Source organism: Mesocricetus auratus, unplaced genomic scaffold, assembly GCF_017639785.1.
Source record: "Mesocricetus auratus isolate SY011 unplaced genomic scaffold, BCM_Maur_2.0 Super-Scaffold_100011, whole genome shotgun sequence".
Classification (NCBI taxonomy): domain Eukaryota; kingdom Metazoa; phylum Chordata; class Mammalia; order Rodentia; family Cricetidae; genus Mesocricetus; species Mesocricetus auratus.
The window spans coordinates 46,317,674-46,331,690 of NW_024429195.1; the positions used below are offsets into that span (position 1 = coordinate 46,317,674).

A 14,017-nucleotide genomic window follows, 5' to 3' on the forward strand; every position below is an offset into this window, starting at 1 on the left:
GGGGACCGCGAAACTACATCCATGGTATCTGCACAATATAAATGCTTATACTAGATTGAACAATGGCAACAGCAGCACACATGCCAATATGTAGAGAGAAAGTTTCATGGGGTCCCTAGTTAAAGAGCTAAGGGCAAATAGTGACCACTGAGAGAAGGGGTTTTAATCTTTCCCAGGGATGAGTCCCTTAATGTTTATCTACTACCAAATGGTTAGGCATAAAAATATAATACAAGCAACAATAAACAGGCTTAGTTGGTTCTATTTATATAACTATTCACACACATGTAACATAAAGAAAAAGAGGCAATGAATTTGAGAAAGAATAGAAGAGCATGAGAGAGATTAGAGGGAGAAAAGGGAGAATAGAAAATGGTGTGATTTATTTTAATTAAATGAGTAGAAATTTATAAATGCTATATGCAATGAAATACAGTTATATACGAATATATTGGTCATTTTAATATTGTAGCATTGAAATATATCCATCTGTTTGAAAGTGATGGGTAACTCCTAGCTGGTATTCATTCCTTGAATATAATTTCAATCGATCATTTCACACTTACTCTTGATGTTCAATAGTAAATTATTTCATGCAAATTATTTCAGTCTAATGTTTTTAAATTGAACTAATTTCTTACTGACACATGATATAAATTAAGACTCTTAATACATGATTCATCTTTCCTCAGAAACAATTTTGGAACAGTAAAGTTTATCTTTATGGATATTAAGAAGTTATTACATGAAAACATGTAAATGTGTAATTGGTATCATCATTAACTCTACTTAAATATTTTAAGTAAAATAAGCAGTATTTTTCTATATAAAATATAAGGTTATGTTTCATAAATGTTTTCATAAAATTCTTTTGATATATTAGGAAGCCTCAAAATTTTTGTTCCTCTGTAAAACCTTGCATTATATCTTGGAAATGAGTGTATTGATGTGATTTCAAAAAAGGTACATTGTTACATGTAGTACCAACTTAAAATTTGTGAGACTTTAGAGATAGGAATATTGTTTCCACAAAGTCCAATTCAATAGATATCCATTGTTTACATTTATTACAATCTTCATACAAGGTTTTGTTGAAGAATTTTCATCGAGAAATACATATATATTAACAGTACGTAAGCTGTAAAAATCCATTTAGAGAACTTTGAATATCATACTAGATATTATTAGACATTTATAAAGTGCCTCAGGTAGACACTCAGGAGTTCAGATTTATTTATTTCCCATAATAAAAGAATAACTTCATGAAAGTTTGATGCAATATAAGGAATTACTTTGAAAATTTGGTTTCCCTAATTCAGAAACTTCCAATTGAATCACACTTTCCAGTAGAAATATTCACAAAGCTGTCAGTTGGTGTCAGTCAGTTGCATGAGAAAAATGATGTAAATTTTCAGAGAGTAAGTGTAACTGAACACTCATACTAACTTTTCTGAAATTCTCATTCTTAATGTTTTACTCCCCACATTCACATTTCCTCAACTCTCATCCCTATGAGGCACAAGTTAATAAGAACTCTTCATATATTTAATAATAATTGAGCTAACTTAATTGTGACAAAATCAGCAACTAGAATCATTTTACAAAATTCAAATCCATCAAGGGTAGCCACTTTGATTTTCCATTGGACAATAAAAGTCATGACAGATAATGTCATTTAAAAAATAGGGAAATACAGTGTTTATATTCACAATTATCAATTAGTGGAGAATGTTAAAATTATGTAATAAATAAATGACTTACAAATATTTTCTATGGTTTAATCTCTACATTTTTAAATTCAACCCCACAAAATAATGTAATAAAGTAAAGAAAGTCTGAGCTCTAGGTCTAGAATCATATTTTAATAGAATATTTAAGTAAGTGGATTTAGTGTGATTGATAATATGGACTGTCAATTTCATGGAATCTAGAGACACCATGGGGATAAGCATTTTATACTTTAAGGGTGGAAGCTTAAGACTTAAACGTGACATACTTGAGGTCAAGTTGACAAGGAGTAACAACTATGATTTTTAACATTGAGTGTCCAGATTTAAAGGGCCCATGAGCCTGACATAAGGCCATGCCTGTGAGAGTTATCTAGATTAGGATAAATGAAGTCTGCAGAGCTAGCCTAACTTCCAGAGTGAAGGAAGAAACGTGAAGTAAGCACTAACATTCACCACTCTGCTTTCTTCCTGAAGACCCAGCATGACTCACCTCACTCTGACTTGCCCACCATTAGGGACTGTACCCTCAACTATGAGTCAAAATTAATTTTCTTCTTTAATTTACAGATTTTTTTGGGGGGGTTTTACGAGACAGGGTTTCTCTGTTTTGGAGGCTGTCGGTCCAGCCTGGCCTCGAACTCACAGAGATCCGCCTGCCTCTGCCTCCCGAGTGCTGGGATTAAAGGCGTGTGCCACCAACGCCCAGCTATTTTATATTTTTGCCGCATTAACAACAAAAGTAACCAGTTCACTTAGTCTCCTAAACTTTCTTCCTGCTGTATGTTACATGGTAACTGCCATGTCTTATCCTTCATAACTCAGAGACACATCCAATAATAATAAAAAATATAATATGGGAATTAAATAAAGACGCAATACTAATTAGAGGGTGAGTTAAATCTACCTATTTTCAATGGCATTTAGTAGTATATAGGGTGCTGTGAGCCAAGGACTACAACAGATGATCCAATTACAAGCCCTGTGACATAACATTTGTCATATGACAAAGCTGACTGCCTTGCAGAGTATCAATAAATGGTCCCGAGTGCTTGAAGTGTAGTGATTTGCACTTGCTTAGCAAATACAAGTGCCTATGTGAATCTTGAGCTCTTTAAAACAACAACAGTAAACAGTCATAGTACAACTGCGAAGTTGTTCATTTGGACAAATGATATCAAAACCTACTTCACACTTCTAAAGTGTGTAGAACTAAATGTGAGAAGGAATAAAGATACTGCAATAGAATACCATCGTGGACAAGACATGATAATAAATAGTAAAATAAATGTGAAAGCTTGACTAATGTTAAGACTCTCATTTATCAAAAGCTTCATTGCAAGTATAAGAATGGCAGAGGATTTTTATAGTGTGCGGTTGACCGAAGGTTTATATTCAGGGCATATAAAACAAGGTGGACCTGTTCCTCCACGGGTTGACTGGGGGGGTAGGATAGGGGGAAGAGGGAATCATAGGTTAGAAGACAGATCAGGCACCATTGTGACCTCTAGTGATCTAAAGGGATGACACCAATTGGCAAGCTAAGCAATAGTGTAGAGACCACCTCGAATGCCCATTCCTGATAGTGAACTTGATGTCTATAACCATCCTGCAGCCTTCATCCAGTGACTGATGGAAGCAGAGGCAAACACACACAGTTAAATACTGAACAGAACCCAAGGAACCCAGCAACAGAGAGAGAGGAGCGATGAGCAAATTGGCAAAGAATGGGCTGGCAAAACCAGCAGAGACAGCTGATCTGAACAGGGGAGAGCTCTTGGACCCCAGACCGACAGCTGGGAGGCCAGCATGGGACTGGTCCAGACCCCCTGAATGTGAGAGTCAGTGAGGAGGCCTGGGCTACCTATGGGGTCCTGAGCAGTGGATCAGTGTTTATCCCTCGAATACTAACAGACATCGTGTGCCCATAACACAAAGAGGGTTGCTCTCTCTGCCTGGACTCTTAGGGCAGTGCCTGGACCCTACCCTGAGTGAAATGACAGACTCTAGATATCCCCTATGTGGAAGGAATTGACAATAGGGTGGGAGGATGGAGGAGATGGTGGGGGGTGCAGGAGGAGGGGAGGTAGAGGGAACTGGGATTGACATGTAAAACAAGCTATTTATAATAAAATAAAAAAAAATAAAACAAGGTGGACCTTGTGCCCAGCAGTAGATAGGCAGCAAAAATTAACCCAATAGTGTTTTGAAGATTTTTTTTTGTCTCCTAACACTTTGATTGAACATAATTTTAAATCTTACTTGTCTTTGCTTGTATATTATAGTTTACAATTTTTTTATTTTTGTGGTGTGGGTGTTTCTTATGATTTTTTGTAGTGTTGTTTTACTTCTTTTTTAAAAATATTTGTCTGTTTTGTTTATAAAACAGGAGAAAAAGAAATCAACCTGGATGGGTGGAGAGGAGGTTGGTAGGATCTGGGAGATGTGGGAGGGGAAACTATTTAAATAATATAATCCCTGGAAATCACAAAATAAAAAGTGGGAAAATGAAGAACTGCACCTTTCCTAACACAAATCTGTAGCTGGCCACTGTGCACATGAAAAAGTAGACCATTGAGCCGAGTCAGTTCTTATGGGCTCTATATGAAATCTTGCTAAGCAGGAGTTAATAAAGTGTTCAATTCTAGAAATGTTTGATGACATCTTATGTTAGAATGTAAATTAGCAGGACTTCTTCAATGCCTGTAGGATAATGAACTGGTAAAACTACTATAGAAAAATTCCTGGTGTGATCTATTGAAGTGGAAAATACACAGGACCTCAGGAGACTGAATCTATTCCTAATCTATATATTAACTATGGAAATTATTCATACAGAGTGTGTATGTTAGGAAGTGGATCACAAATGTCAATAACAACACAGCAGGAGAAAAATAAAATTCCATCAATGATAAAGCAGATTCATGTGTCTTGATTCATTTGTACAATGGAGTAAAATACATGGAAAGCATGAATAGGCCTGATATATCACTGGATACATAAAGAACTAGTAAACAGCAGAGACTAACCCTGAAAATAAAATCTCATTAGAAATATTTAATTTTTCATAAAAATTTTAAAAGCTAAATCTGTTTTACTTTGTTTAGGAATATATTTGGCTGTACATAAATAAAGGAATTTGAGTAATAGAAGAGGGAAAATTAGAAATTTTGTGAACTCACCATATTTTCATGATGTAGATAATTTATTCTTCATGTCCTAAGACTGTGAGGCTATATATATCTATGATATGTCTATACTTCTACTTACATAAACTTAATCTTATTAGAAAAAACTCTGAAAGAGAGATTAATATACAAAAATCATCAAAATGTTATAAAGACTTTAAAAATAAAACTAAACAAATGACTCAGAGAAGACTGATAGACCAGCAAAGACAAACCAATACCTTACATAAATAGAACATTTAAAGTCTATTTTAAATACCATATGCAATTGAAAAGGACTTAGCAGGTTGCCATTTTGATGTCTTGTCAAATCTGATTCATGTCCATACCAACATCTGTGAAAAGAAATATCATATGCAGAGACCTCCAGCATCTATTTCTGAGTGTGCACAGAAAAGTAATTTGTCTCCTAGTATGAGGAATGATGACTGAGAAGCTGAACAAGGTAATAATAAACAGCTGCAACCACAAGAGAGTGTGATGCCAATACTATTTTTACTTATCAATGCAAATGGGAAATAATAAGAAATTGTGTCTTCATGACGAAATAGCACTTGGTAGGAAAATGTTAAATCATAAATGTCCAAAAGCTATCTGCAAAACTAATCACAGAAGGTAGAATATGGTGGCCAAAAGAACATGCACAAGAGAATAATGCCATCTACATCATGGCTTTATTTTCCTGTTTTGTTGTTTTCGTTTTTCACAAATCAAATAGTAGTGTTTTGTGCACACATATCACATGTTTACAAGCTAAGAATGTAGGCTGCTATGGGAAATCTCTGCCGATTTCTTTGATAGTGGTTGTTTGTAAATATACCCGATAGGAACTTTCACAATTTCAAGTGTGGACACTGAATACGGGTGAAAGGAGTGGGGTAGTGGTAGAAATAATAGCGAAGGGACAAAGTGAAAATCACTGCTGATACCCAGCTCTTGTCTACCTCCTACCCTTATCACTGGCTGGTTTCACGGTTTCCTGTTCCCCCTGCTACTCCTTAAACGCCACTGCATTCTCCAGCCCCGCCCTTGGTTCTCTGTTCTTTTCTATTTTCTCTACTCAATAACCTCACCCTCTCTAGTGATTAAAATGAAATAGATAACATGAACTCCTACACTGTCCATATTCATTTCTGTCATTTCAGTCAGTTTCTGAACACTTCCATCTAATGCTTCAAATTTCCACTTACAAAATCTAATATATTACTTTTCCATGCTGCCAGAATTTCCTACATGCTTGAGTTCGACAAACCATGTTACTGTCCATGCATTAGCCCAAGTAGAACCTGGAAAATTTTTCTTAGTTCCTTATCCTCTATCAGCAACATTTCCCATCTTCTCCTCTTCTAAATACTCATCATCATCATCATTATCATAATTCTTATTATCTTTATTAGTCTCCAAATGATTTGGTTCTCTGTAATTCTGCCAGTGTTCCCCGCTGAAAAGGCAAGCCTGAATATACAACCCAGATGCCTACTTAACATTCTCTTCTTCTCTGTATTTTTTTCCCTGTCACTTAAGCAATGTTTAATACTTAACAGCATATAAAAAACCCAGCTATAAGATCTGGTTTCATGCTTTATTTGCATGTATATCTTCACTCGAATACAAATTTCTCAAGAACCAATCACAAGCTTCAATCCTCAGTACATTACCATGTACAATAAATATTTATAGGATGAATGCATTATTTGCATGGCTGCTTGCTGTAGACCCATTATGCTTAAAAGAAGGAATTATTAACTTGTGATCCATGGATAGAGCCCATGGATTGGCTTTCTCTGTTAACTGTGGCTAAAGTTAGCATTGTTTTTAAACCAGAAAATTATAGTCTAACCTGTAACCTTGATAACAAAAAATCATAGATTATTCACAAATTTAAACTCTTAAAGATATTTAAACTATTTAAGCTCACAAAATAGCAACTGTTGGTTCCTATTAATATAGTAGCTATTATCCACAGTAAGAATAATCTTTACTCACACATAAAGTCATGTAACTAAACAATAATTATTGAATATTTTAGTAAAAATATCCAGCACAGCAGTTTTCTTCAGAACTCTTTTGTACTCAGTTTTGTTCCTTGAAACAAAGAGGAATAAATAATCCACTTTACCTTTTACTGTGAAAACAAAGTGAACAAAATGCCCATTGGGAGATTCATTATGATCCTTCTGTCTGAGAAACAGCTCTGGTGACTGTAGGAGGTAATGAAGAGGTCTCCAAAGCTTGTGGGGGTATGTGGTGTTACTAAAGGAGCAAGGGAAAAAGGAAGCGGGGTTTAATGTAAAAATTAACAGTAGAAATAGTTAAGGAATTTAACTTAGTGATTAAACAAAGAGACAACCCAAGGAGAGTAAAATATAGAATTAAGGTTCCATGATAAGAATTTATGTTCTAAGAGTTCAAGAACACTTGGACAGTAGAAGTAAGAGTCCATTAGGTTACATGATAAGAACCTTCTCTTGTAAAATAGTTAATGAACAACCAGAGCCTTACCAAGGCTACTCTTATGAGCATCCAGAAAAAGTAACTGTTAAGAGAAGCTTTTTCTTTTGATAGCCGCTTTGGTTTATCCCCTGCCAGTCACCTGGGCTCTGCCGCGCCAGCCTGGTTCTATATCCGCAATAGTCCCAAATAAACACACAGGAGGCTATATTAATTATGAAGCTGTTGGCCTTGCTTATCTCTTACTGGCTAGCTCTGCTTTAAGTAATTACCCCATAATTGTTAATCTAAGTATGTCTCTTACCGGAGAAGTTTCCGGGCTCCTACCCGGCATTACATGTCGACTCTCCTGTGTTTCTCCTACCCAGAATCCTCCTGGATTCCTAGCCCCACCTATCTAGATTCCTATTGGCCAGACAGTGCTTTATTAGCATAAGACTTCCCCAACATCTCCTCTTTTCTGTTTAAACAAAAAGAAAGGTCTTAACTTTAACACAGTCAAATTGTATATAACAGAACAGTTATCAAATAAGAACATAGTTACAATATTTTAGCAAGATTTAAAGAAAATATCATCCATCCCATCCTTGTGAGTCCAAAGTCCTATATGCAGCTTATCTTTTATCATAACTAAGTAAAACTATAATTATAACTATCTGTCTTCAACTCCATCAAAGACCACAGAAGGATAATATATAAACACTAGGATTGACAGAGACATCTTACTGCCTGGACAGTCACCCGAAGTTCCTCTGTAACGTTGGGGCATCCATATTCAGCCCATAGGCCACAATGTGTCTGGAACACTTCTCAGCAAAGCAGGAAATTTCAAACTGTCCATCTGCGTTGGCAGTCTGTCAGTCATTTTTCTTTGTCCTGCAGAAAGTCTCGTAGACTCTTCATCAAGCAGGAACCCTGTAAGACTGAGTTCAGTAGTCATTTTCCTGTGGGTCCTGCATGTTCAGATGATACAACAACAGTCAAACAATCTAGGCAAGAGCAGTTTCTTGCCCAAATGGCTAATCTTGCCATGTTGAAAGCAAGCTTTATAACGAGTTTCTTTGATGCCCATCTTCCTCTCAGACGTAATTGGTGCTGCCAGGAGCAGACATTTCTCATTGTCAAGACAAACCCTAAACCATTTTAAATGCCATGTTCTGAAGGTCTTTGAGAGGTTTGAAGACTGTCCATCTCAAATATATTTCTGTATATCTAGAAACCTAACTTATGTAACTAGAAATTCTATTATAAGTAACTATCTATAGTCTGTATTCAATTATACATTATGTTGTAAAAAATCAGTATAAGCACAATACTTAATCAAGAGGAGAAATATAAGCATCACAAAATTGACCTTGATTTTGTCTCAATAAATGAAAAACAATACCCATACCATAATTCCCCTTTTTACCATTAAAAAAGATTGGCTGTGATCACTAGCCAATTATAAACAATCCCATTTAAATGAAAACAAAGATTTATAAACAAGATGGGAATTGGGACGTCGCTCATTCCAAACTGCTTCCTGCTGGAAGGGGGCGCTGTTTATACCATGGGGATCATGACAAAACTCAGAAACCTGTATAAGTCCATATTTTCGGGGTCTGTAAGACTGCATCATCTTCGCTGTTTCGATTATTGGAACACCTGGTCCACTGCTTCCAGGGGTCTTGGTTCGTCAAACCACAAAAGCCTGGAAGGAATCCTTAGCTTTTCATTTTCTGTAGAAACATAAATAAAAATTCCTTTTCCGAGTAACATATCCTTATGCTTAAATTTTGAAGTCAAGGTATTTTCAAAAGATATAAGTTGTATTAATTTAGCAGCATTTATAATCAAGTGTACTTTAGTAGCAGTTCCTTCCTGAGCAAGCAAAAAACTGGAAAACGCAATAGCGTACAGTATCCAGACTCTCTGTGTATTTTCCATCTTTACGTGGCTTATTTATTTATCTATTATTACTTTATTTATTTTTCTTTGAGACAGGATTTCTGTTTGGAAATCTGCCTGCCTCTGCCTCTGGAGTAAATCCTACCAGCGTGCGACACCACAACGGCGGCTTTTGTATTTATATACCACTTTGTCGTTTCATTTTCTCTCTCAATCTCAAGTATATTTTTAAACACACTGTAAACCTTTAGAGGCTTTCCTTTATCCAAGTCTGACTTTACTGTAAATCTTTACATTTTTCTGGCCACGTGTCTTATCTGTAAAACCGTGGCTGTTTTAAACTGCCGTTTCAAGATGGCGGGCGTAAGCGTGATTTCAGCTTACCGCCTCAGTCCATGCTGACATCCAGCAAAAGCTGCCACTTCCAGCTGTACGTACACACTTTTCAATCGTTAGCAGAGTCTCTTAAAACAACCTTGCTGTTTTTTTTTTTTCTTTTTATGCTGAGTCAGGAAGACTCCGGTAAACGAGCCACGTGAATCTCGGCTTGTTGATAGCAAAACAGAGCACACCTGAGAAAAATGCTGCTACCAATAACCTGTGCTTCTCTCTGTTCTTCTGTTCTAAAATTCCTTTAAAGCTTTTGTTATTTTGCGTGGAAATTCATGATCCCACTTCTGACACCATTCTGTTAAGAGAAGCTTTTTCTTTTGCTAGCCACTTTGGTTTATCCCCCGCCAGTCACCTGGGCTCTGCCGTGCCAGCCTGGTTCTATATCCGCAATAGTCCCAAATAAACACACAGGAGGCTATATTAATTATGAAGCTGTTGGCCTTGCTTGTCTCTTACTGGCTAGCTCTGCTTTAAGTAATTACCCCATAATTGTTAATCTAAGTATGTCTCTTACCGGAGAAGTTTCCGGGCTCCTACCCGGCATTACATGTCGACTCTCCTGTGTTTCTCCTACCCAGAATCCTCCTGGATTCCTAGCCCCACCTATCTAGATTCCTATTGGCCAGACAGTGCTTTATTAGCATAAGACTTCCCCAACAAGTAACAAAAAAAAATTCAAGATACCCAGGAAGACTATGAGAAAAAAATGATGAAACAATAAAAAAAAAAAACAATATACCTACTTAAATAATTCAGGGAAGTATTACCAATCCCACCTGGGTGAAAACTGATTGCCAAACCTGATGTTTATCACATAGAATCTCTTTCAGTGGAACCATTAAAGAATTCAAATAATCTTAAGTTACTGATCCATTTGGCTTTCATTATCTAATTCCTGAATGTGACAGATTCCCTCTCAAAGTAGAAGGAACTCTCAGTACACATAATGAGAGAGTTGGTTTTGAAGGAATCTTGAGCAGACAAAGGAAGCAATGATGTAGAAAGTGATGTTGGTTATAGTCGGGTTACCTTCCCTGTAAGGGTTAATGTTCCCAGAATAGCTGGGGTCTTTCTCACTCGTGTATATGAATCTCACATTTCTGGTAAAATGTGGGTTCCTTGGCGATTTTGTACCTTCCTTGACATTTCAATTTTCTAGCTTGTGACTGAGCCCAAATGACTCCATTTTAGTTGGATCTTATAAAGGAGATCACCCCAAAATCGAAACCTCCTGTAATTTTACTTTAGAAACCTGTTTATAGATTTGCAAATTTAGTTAACTTCTTAGTATATTCAACTTTGATGTTATTATGCATAGCCTACAGAATTACTTTCAACCTTTCTGTTCTTGAACAAATTTCAGTATAAATGTAGGTTAGTTTTAGTAAGCATTTTGTATGAACCTGTTTACCAGTGACCAGTAACAAGCTACTGCTGAATCTACCCTTCTTGCCACAGATAAAACAAAGAATAGTGCAGAGGACACAGATATACACAATAAAACACAGACTTTTTTCAAAAGCCATGGGAAAATATGAAGGCATATAGTAACTTATAGAAGATACCATGTACAGTTCTTTAAATATTTTTCATTTGAATCATCCAGATACACAGATTTCTGTGTTCTTTATTGACTCTAAAATGAATTGACAAGCAATGTCAGTGGAAAGTAGCAGAAGGAAGATTTTAATTAAATCAAGACAAAAAATATAATTCAATGTGACATGTGTTATAAACACTATATAGGAAAAGATTCTTAGTGTGTAACAGGAAGACCTAATCTGGCATGCATCCTTAACATTAATGGAATGACATTTTGGTTGAAATATGGCATCTCTGGGGACAGGCACAAAACAGAAGAAAGGCAGCATAAACTGAAGATGTGAAAGAACTCGGTACCGTCCAAGGCAGCGGGCAGTGGTAAGTCACGAATGACAGCCAATGAACTACGGTGAGTGCTGGGGAGGTGTCAAGAGGCAAATTGGGAAAACCACATAGTACTTGAGTTACTGGGTAAATGAATACCCTAGTGTCCTGGAATAATTCAGGTTTAATATAATTAGAAACACCTAATAATAGCCAATAGTGAATGTTGCCTATTTCACAATTAGAAGTGGCCCATATTGAATGTATTATCATTTGAAATTCTAAAAGTAGGTAGGCTAAAATCATGATCATAATTAGGAACAATGCTTGGTAGTTAAGATCACATGCCAAACTAATTAACGATTTAAAAAGATAAATGTTTAGCCTGTTGCCAAAGCACCCTCCCACAATTCCAGCTCTCAGCTGGTGAGAGGATTGAGAGTTTGATCTTCCCACAGAATACAAAGTATTAACTTATATCAAAAACAATTCCATGCACTTCTCTCTTAGAAGAAAGCCCAGACCTATTCTCCAGTGTCTCTTACTTTTTTTAATGTCTCTATTTTTCTTTTTTATTATGTATATAGTGTCCTTTTTATTATGTATATAGTTTTTATTATGTATATAGTGTCCTGCCTGCATGTATGTCTGCAGGCCAGAAGAGGGCACCAGATATCATTACATATGGTTGTGAGCTACCATGTGGTTTCTGGGATTTGAACTCAGGACCTCTGGAAGAGCAGCCAGTGCTCTTAACCACTGAGCCGTCTCTTTAGTCCCATCTCTCTTTTTTCTTAACCCACATACTTAAGCCTATTAAAACATTTTTGTTGAACCTAAACTACGTCAATATATAGAATGTATATGTGAAAATATGATATTTAATTTTCTATACTCAAAAACAAAGGAAAAGAAAAAAGTAATATAGCATGAGTTCCTGGCCTAGTCTCATAGAATAATAGATGTATTTTATTTTTGTATCTCTAACTTTGTAAATTAAGGAAGAAAAATTGGTATGTTTTCTGCACTCATTCCATGTATCAAGGCTAACAGTCCTGTAACAAAAACAAAACCAAAGTCACATTAGTAAAAGGACAAATTAATTAGTTTTGTACAACAAAGAAAGCTCTAGAAATGAGAACCCAGAGTCAAAGAGAGCTGACTTTTGTGTCAGGTCTGACGAGGGATGTGGGTATTTGTGTGGTCACAGTGAATTGAGAGAAGTGAGATAGAATAGCAATAAACTGAGGATGCTCAGCAGTGCCCGCCTCCCCATGCTTCCATGTTTTCTGGTTGACACTTTATATGAAGTTCCTTCCTTCTGGATATGGGGCAAGACTATGAGTGTCTTTTGACCCATTTTCAGAAAAGTTATGTGTAAGAGTGACCTTTCTTTTAGAAAATCATATATAATCTTTGTACATATTTATTACGGTACAGTGTACATACTCTGGTTTCTCTTCAGAACATACAGACCTTCCACCTTTTTTTGTCCTATAGTGCTGACACTTTGATACCTGCCTGTGATATTTAACAATCAGATAAACACATCTGATAAATCTGCTACCTTGGGCACTTATATTTTCTTTGTGTTTGCAGCATGTAATGTTCCAGTAGCCTTGGTGAAAGAGGTGTGGTATAAATGTCTCATTTAGGGCTGAACATTCTGTGTCCTCTCAGTGTTGCTCAGTGGCAGATCTCTATCCGCTGTAGAAAGAAGTTTCCCTGATGGTGGTTTTTGAGATGCATTGACACATGGGAGGAGCAATGAGCCACCAGAAATTATTGTAATCTGTACGCACACAGCAGAATAATAATAATAGGACCCTCACCTGTCTATCCATGAGTTCTTGGCCAGATAATGGTGCCAGGAGTCTTAAATCTTTCTTGGTTACTTTTCTATTGCTGCAATACGGCACCATGACCAAGGCAACTTGTAAAAGAAAGCATTTAAAAAAATGGGATTAAAATTTGAGAGGATTAGGATCCATGATGGTAGAACAAGGACATGGTGGCAAGTCTTTTGAAATTTCAAAACCCAACCCAGTGACACACCTCCTCCCCCCCTTGGGGGCCATACTCCCCAAACACTCAAATAGTTCTACCAACTGGAGACCATGTATTCAAATATATAAGTCTATGTAGGGCCATTCTCAATCAAACCACTACAAGTGTCATGAAAGAGGCTTTAGATACACTGTGCCCACTAATGTACCAGTGGACATGTCTTGCCATGACAGGCATTATTCTAGTTCATTGAATCACAGCTGAGTAAGACTGATGCTGACTTTTTCCTTCTGGTAGCATGCATAGCACCTACCAGTGATGTGAAAGCTAACTACATGGAATGGGAGTTTCAGTTCAGGACCAGTATTATTTCATCACTAACTTTTGTAGGGTAACCAAGAGCAATGGTGATGGCTTGTAATGTTTAGGGTCCATGCAACCCCACTGACCAACAATTTTTTTAAAGGTAGCTCATTTGGGATGCTAGAATTTGTG

General features: G+C 36.5%; 1 long non-coding RNA gene across 4 annotated transcripts in view; it reads right to left on the reverse strand.

The window, feature by feature from the left end:
* LOC121143264 overlaps nt 1-10,217 on the reverse strand; it is a 47,225-nt gene extending 37,008 nt beyond the window's left edge. For all 4 annotated transcript variants that reach the window (XR_005880460.1, XR_005880461.1, XR_005880458.1 and 1 more), the window contains exons 1-2: nt 10,164-10,217; nt 7,035-7,168 (exon numbers count right to left, since the gene is read on the reverse strand). This is a non-coding gene — a long non-coding RNA (uncharacterized LOC121143264). The remainder of the gene's footprint in view (nt 1-7,034; nt 7,169-10,163) is intronic.
* Between the last annotated feature and the right edge of the window lie 3,800 nt (nt 10,218-14,017).